Source organism: Sturnira hondurensis, unplaced genomic scaffold (genome assembly GCF_014824575.4).
Source record: "Sturnira hondurensis isolate 20B ecotype Veracruz unplaced genomic scaffold, ASM1482457v3 Scaffold0013060, whole genome shotgun sequence".
NCBI lineage: Eukaryota > Metazoa > Chordata > Mammalia > Chiroptera > Phyllostomidae > Sturnira > Sturnira hondurensis.
Window position 1 is genome coordinate 100,471 of NW_028085691.1, and position 7,788 is coordinate 108,258.

Consider the following 7,788-nt stretch of genomic DNA (forward strand, 5'->3'; position numbering starts at 1 on the left):
GCTTTCAGGGCCCTGGAAATACAGCTGTGAAAGTCACATCCCTGTCCTTGTCCTTGTAAACCGTGTGTTCTCAAGGAGGGACTGACAGTAAACAAATACATACACTGAAAATGTGTGTTAGTGAACCGAGTGTGAACAAAAGCAAAGCAGGTGGGGTAGGGGGAGGCTGGAGGGGCCTGGGCAGGGGCAGGGCAGGGAGAGCCGCTCAGTGAGGACACTTGGGGACACTGCCAGGGAGGGAGGGGCTGCCTGGTGGCAGGTTTTCAGGCCCAGGCCCAGCAGTGCCGGCTCTGAGGTGTGACAGCCTGGGAGCCTGGGCTGGAGGAACAGAGAGAGGACCTGGATCCTGGCCCGTCGCACGGCCCCAGCTGTGCCACCTGGACCTGACCTGGAAAGGGCCTTGCAGAGGTAACACATTTAGAAACGCTCACTCCGGACGGACAACACAAGAAGTCGACCCGGAAAACTTTCCTCCCGCCCAGGCCCCAGGCACCCAGGATCCCTGTCAGGGAGGAGCATGTTACCAATTTTTCCTGTGTCCTTCCTGAGGAAAACTCCTGCAAATGTTGCCACTGTTGCTACATCAAGAAGGAGTACTATGGAAAGCAGAAAGTAGATAAAATGTTTCTTTTCAGTTTCCCCTGGAGTGTTGTCATCAGGGGGCTGGAGAGAGGGGTTGTAGTGGGGAGGTGGAAACCTCAGAGGTGGCCCAAGCCTCCTGAGCTCTCCTCTCTGTCAGTCCTTGTTCAGTCCCTGACCTTGACGCCTGTGGAGTCCAGCACTGCTCAGAAGCTGCTTCATCCCTGACTGGTGCCCAGCCCCCAGGTCAGGCACTTCTGACCCCTCTCAGCTCAAACCCTCCCAGGGCGCACTCAGCCTTCAGGTGCAGCGCGGTGGCGCCCCCGCGTGGCCACAGGGCAGACGACAGAGGACCCCATTCCCCTTTCTGCTGGTCAGTCAGACCTCCCCGGGTCTCCCTCTGTTGGCAGCACCAGAACAGGGCTGTGAACACAAGAGGGGGCCCCAGTCAGTGTCAGGTTCAGGGTGCAAAGTGTTTCTCACAACCCACACTCACTGAGGTGTTCCCTCCCCATTGAGTCACCTTGGACCCTCCCTCAGGGAAGGGTGAGGTCTCCTGGCTACAGCAGCTGGGTCCCAGGTTCAGGATGGACCCCAGGAACAAGCTAGGTGCCCTTAGTCCCCCAGAATGGGACTTGGGGCACCAAAGTCCCCGTCACATGTTCCTGCTGCTCCCTCTGGACCTAGAGGACCCTCCACCTGGGAATCAGTCCAACGAATCTCAGAACATGGGGTGGGGGTGGGGACTGGGGCGTTAGGTCCAGGAAGGACAGGGAGCTCCTGAGGAAGTCAGGGTACAGGGAAGTAAGCACATCAGAGGGACAGGGGTTGAGGGTGGGGGGAGAGGACGGAGCCAGGAGGAGAGCAGCATGGGGAGGGCTGGCCATGGGGACACCTGTCTGTGTTTGGAGAGGGTCCTGCAGTCATGGACAGCAAAGGGCTGTGCTGCCCCTGCAGGGACCAGTCCTGGCCCCACATTCCTGGGGATCCCAGGGACCCACTCACTTCACTAGCACCTCCCTGCGATGCCTGCACCCAGTCCTGAGTAACAGGTTGTCACAGCCTTCAGGGGTCCCTCCCTGTCCTAGGACAGGACAAGACCTAGGGCCAGGCTGAGGGCCCCTGAGGACCCAGTGCTGAACGTGGGTGTCAGCTGCACCCCACTGTGGGCTATGGGGACCTCAGCGATGGGACCCAGGCTGCCCATTTCCCATGGGCGGTCCCTACACCCTCTGTAGGTCACTCCTCGAGGGGTCTGGGATTCCCCTCTTTCCTCTGTGGTCACCCACGCAGCACATCCACAAACTGGATCCACCAGCTCCTGCCCTCTGCTACACGCAGTCCCTGAATGAAGGAACCCTGAAGCCTCAGCCCTAAATTTCATTTCTGCCCCAACTGACCCAGGACGCTGGGGGTGCTATGGACTGAAGGGTACTATGGGTTTGTGTACTCAGAGTTCACACTGATACCTAACCCCCAATGTGATGGTGTTTGGAGGTGGGGCCTTGGAAGGTGATTAGGTCAGGAGGGTGGAGCCCATATAAAGGAGACTCCAGAGAGCTCCCTCACCCTGACCACCCTGAGAAGACACAGTGAGAGGTCACAGTGAGAGGTCACAGCCGTCTGTGAACCAGGAAGTCGGCCCTCACCAGACCCTGAATGTGCTGGCACTTTGATCCCGGGCTTTCAGCCTCCAGAACTCTGAGAGATACATTTCTGTTATTTATAGGCAGCCTATGGTGTTGTTTAGCAGCCCAAACAAACAAGGGGTCTGAGAGCCTGTGGAGGGTCCCCCAGAGCCCTGTGTATGACAGCTGAGCCTCGGGTTCAATCTGAGCATCAGTCACCCATGACCCTGTGACCTAGACCGACCCCAGCCCCAGCCCAGAAGACAGGAGAGGCAGTTGCAGGCCAGGTGCCTCCCATCAGCTGCTCTTCGTGGTGAGGCCAGAGCTTGGGGAGGCACCGAGCACCACGCTTCCTGAGGGGCTCAGGGAATGGAGACCAGCTGGTAGGTAGGAAATGCACACACCATAGGGGACCCCTGTTACGGACAGAGTTTTGTCCCCGAAAATTTGTATGTTGAAGGACCAGCCCCCACTGTGATTGTATTTAGGCCCAGAGCCTTTAAAGAGACCATTAAGGTTAAGAGTGGGACAGGTGGTGGTCAGCAGGCAAATGCAGACTCCTGTTTGGCCATGTGGGGGGAGGGCTCATCACAGGAAAGGGGCGGCTGTCCCTCCAGCCCTCGGCCTGGAGCCGCACAGCTCAGTTTCTCCCTGTGTGTCCCTGGTATCCCCCAAACCACTGTCCCTCATCTGGAACCTTGGGTGAGTGCCTGAGTGCCTCTGTACTGGCCCTTTAAAAGGAATACCTGGTTCCTGACCAGTGTGGCTGAGTGGGTTGGGTGTTGATTCCACTCCAGGTCAGGGCATTTGCTTGGGTGGTCGGTTCTGTCTGGTTGAGGCTCATATGAGAGGCAACCAATCAATGTTTCTCTCTCACATCAGTGATACTTTCCCTCTCTCTCCCTTTCCCTCTGAAAGCGTGTCCTCAGATAAGGATTAAATTGCCTGTGACCCGGCAATTCCACTGCTGGGATTATACCCTAAGAATCCTGAAACATCAATTCAAAGGAACCTATGCACCCAGTGTTCACAGCAGCACGATTTACAATAGCCAAGTGCTGGGAACAGCCTAAGGGACCATCAGTAAATGAGTGGATCAAAAAACTGGTACATTTATACAATGGAATACTATGCAGCAGAAAGAAAGAAGGAGCTTCTACTGTTCATGAGAGCATGGATGGATCTGGAGAGCATTATGCTGAGTGAAATAAGCCAGGAGGTGGAAGACAAATACCATAAGGTCTCACCTATAAGTGGAACCTAATGGGCACAGCAAACAAGGGAGCAAAATGGAACCAGAGTCCCAGAAATAAAGGACAAACTGAGAGTGACCAGAGGGGAGGGGGGAGGGGATAATGGGGCAAAGAAGAGGAAGGGTCAAGTCAAGGAACATGTGTAAAGGACCCGTGGACAAGGACAATGGGAATCACACCATCGGTCTTTCTGGACGATCCCTCACCAGCTGAGCCAGGCCAGCCAGGGCCATGGCGGTTCTGTTGAAGCCCAGCCTTGAAAGCCTGACAGCGTCACTACTGACACTTTCTGTTGATCAAACCAAGTCAGAGAGCCAGCAGCTCCAAGGGAGGGAAGTGGACTCTTGGTGGAAGGAGTGGCAAAGAATGTGTGGCCATCCTTAGCTCACAGACAAGCCGTCCCGGATGGCTGCCCTCACGATTCCTCACTCAGCCCTCCTCCCTGAACCAGCGCAGATCCAGGGATGGTCTTGCCACCAGCCTGGGATCTGTTCCAGTTGCTGCACAGGAGAGATTTTGTTTTTGTAGCTGAGGGTGTGCTCCTCACCCTCAAGGCATGCATTTTGCTGCTCCTCACATTTGAGCATGTGAGTGTGTGAGTGTGTGTGTGTGTGAGAAAGAGAGAAAGAGAGAGAGAGAGAGAGAGAGAAACGGGAGGCTGCACAGGGCACAGACATGAGGAGCACAGACTCTGCAGCCAGACGGCCTTGGTGTGAATTCCGCCTCTGCCACCTACCACCTGGCTGACCTCGGGCAGTCACTTCACCTTCCTGAGCCTCAGCATCGCTGTGAGTGCTGTGTGAGCCTTCGCCACTGCTGTCGTGTTGCTGTTACTGACGTTCTCATCTCAGCGGCAGGCTCGCTCTGAGTCAGTCTCAACCCCTTCGCCAGCTGCTGCTGCTGCTGCCTCTACTGCCACCATGGGCTGTCCCACCACTGCTGTCCCTCAGGATGTCAGGGGGCTCCTTGGATCCTTGTGCCTCATTCTCCATGTTTCTCCTAGTTGATTTCTGAGAGGGAGGAAAATGCTCATTGCACTTTATTTGATGGTGGTGAGACCCTCCTGGTCCCTGGCGGGTTCCCTCTCAAGGGAGATTTGTCTCCTGTGTTCAGGGAGACGCGGGCACGTCAGAGTGTCCTCCTTGCACCAGCTGTTTCCCAAGCACCTACAATTTAAGATCATCAATGTGCCAAAGTGGCCTCTTTGGAGCGACATATTCCTGTGCTTGTCAACTATGTATACCCATCTGAATCTAAACACATGTTGAATGAACACAGTAAGTTACAAAAGTATCCTTTTCAAGCAGGTTCTTAACCCTAAGCAACAGACTGACTGACGCAGAGAAAGGATTGGGAGGATAGTGGGTCGTTCACTGTCTGGAGGGGAGCGGAGATCCAGGAGTACACGGCCCCGCTGCCCAGCCGCAGGCCTCTGGGGACTCTGGTGACCAACTCTGCCAGGGGTCAGGGTCTCATGGGAGAGCCTCCGTCATATGTCTGTCCCTACCTTCGAGAAGGGCTGGACGGTGGGCAGTTGGCCTTTGATTTTAGCTTTTATGGTAGAGGGGACTCTTGCTCCCCCTGGAAAGGGGCCTCAGATGCTGAGCAGCCAAAAGAATGAGAAAAGGCCACATACCATATTTTGCCGTGTATACTGCGCACCATGTTTGTGTGCATTATACACGGATTGTTATACCCATGGTATGTAATCATTATACTCATGTGTAATGCACATCCTTATTTTTCCCTAAAAATTTTCCCCCAAGACTACATATTAACAGAGCAAAATATGGTAGCTATTATTTATGCAAAACTTACAAACACACAAAGCAATGGTTTGAATTGTTTGCAGGTAAAAACGCAGTTAATAAAGCACACCACATTCATGGGAATGACATGCACCGACTCCAGGATACCAGGTTCCCTTGAGGGGGACAGGGCACGGACTTCCGTTGGATTTGAAACGTGATATTTCTTAAAATGAAACGTCTGAAGCAAAGACGAGAAAAATGTTAACATTTGTTTATGCTTGGCGGGGGGTACATAGTACCATTATTTGCTATATTTATTTATATGTTGTGAGTATATCCTAATTAAAAAATCGCTTCAATGAATCCAAAGTATTGACAGGCCACGGTCTCTGCAGACTTCTCCACATAGAACTACTGAAGTGCAGGCTGACTGGCGCCCTCGACAGGCCGCGGAAGGTGTTGCTGCCAGCGCCCACCTCTCTCGTGTTCTCCCGCCCTGTGCGCAGCCTCCTCCCGTCCCCGGGTCACTAGGCCGAGCTTGTGAGGATGGGGAACGCTTGGCCTGGTACTATTTCCTGAGAGAAAACGATTCAATTTGCTACCAAAATTCTATGCCCTTTAAAATGCCTCCCAAGAAGTTATCTGGTTTGGAAAACCAGAGACAGAAACTGGCAAGAAAACAAGAATCCCAGAAAGTTGGAAAGACTTTTTTAAAAAAACACCTCTTTTGTTCTGACGCTGACTTCTGTGGCCAGTGAAAGTGAATTAGCAAGACTGTCTCTACACATGATTAAAAAACTGAGCTGTAATGGATGTATGACGTTGTATAAGGTTAAGGTGCACAGTGTGTTCATCTGATACGTTTACTCACATACATTGCAGTGTGATCATCATTGGGTGACTCTTCCACGTCACATAATCGTCATGTATTTTTGTGGCGAGGACGTCTCAGGTCTGCACTCTCACAACTCTGAAGCACACGGTACCGCGCGGCTGCCTGTCATCTGCGCTGTGCATCCGTCTGCAGAACTTCGTCATCTTCTAGTTGCAAGTCTGCGCCTTTGGCATCTTCCCCAGTCCCTGCCCCAGCCCCTGGTGGCCGTCATTCTACTCTCTGTGTCTGTGAGACTGGCTGTTTTAGCTTCTAGATGAGTGATGTGATAGGGTATTTTTCTCTCTGTCTGACTCTCCTCCCTTAGTGTAGCGCCTTCGGGGTCCATCCACGTGGTCCCGAGTGGCAGGATGTCCTTTCTTGCGGCTGAATATTCCACTGTGTGCAAACATGCATGTACATGTGTGTTTGTGCAGACATCTGTGTATGTGTGGATACTGATGGACACGTAGGCTGTTTCCATGTCTTGGCTACTGAGACTAATGCTGCATTTATATATAATTTTCATAACAGGAGATCAGTTTCTCCCTGTCCTTTCTTCCTCTCCTCCCTCCTAGCAGATGACTAACACATATTTAAAAGACCATGGGCTTGAAAAGAAAAACTAAACAAATGGGACTTCACCAACCTAAAAAGGTTCTACACAGCAAAGGAAATCATTGACCAAATAAAAAGACAACCCACAGAATGGGAGAACACATTTGCTGATACATCTGATAAGGGGTAAATATCTAACATGTATAAAGTACTTACAAAACTCAACACTAAAAAGACAAAAAACCCAATTGAAAAGGACCTGAACGGTCCCATCTCCAAAGAGGACACACAGCTGGACAACAGACATATGAACGTCACTAATCATCAGAGAAATGCACATGAAAACCACAATGAGATACCATCTCACACCTGTCAGAATGGGTATCATCAATAAGTCAACAAACAAAGAGTGCTGGTGAGGATGTGCAGAAAGGGAAGCTCTTTTGCCCCGTTGGTGGGCATGCGAGCTGGGGCAGCCCCTGTGCAAAGCAGTATGGAGATACCTCAAAAAATTAAAAAAGGGTAGGGCTTGTGACCCAGCAATCCCACTTCTGGGAATATGTGCAAAAGAACCAAAAACACTAATTCAAAAGAACATATGCACCCCTATGTTCATTGCCGCATTATGCACAACCACCAAGACAGGGAAGCAGCCCAAGTGTCCATCAGTAGATGAGTGGATGAAACAAGTATGGGACATTTACACAGTGGAATTTCACTTGGCCATAAAAAAGAAGGAAATTTTACTCTTTGCAACAGTAAGGATAGACCTGGAGAACATTATGCTAAGTGAAATAAGCCAGGCAGAGAAAGGCAAATACTATATGATGTCAGTCATATGTGGAATCTAATGAACAAACGAACTAACAAACGAAACAGAGACAGACTCATAGATGGAGAACAGACGACAGCTGGGGTCGGAAGGGAGGTGACAGGGCGGAGAGACTGAGCGAAAAAGAAAGAGGACTCGTGGGCATGGACAACAGGGTGGTGATTGCAGCAGGGAAAGGGGCATACAGGGACTAAATGGTAATGGAAAAATAGAATAAAGATTATATTAAAAAAAGAAAGACTATGGGTCTGAAATGACATCAAATTGTTAGGTTGCCAGGGTTACCAACTGTTTTAGTTTTGTTCTAAGCGTAGTT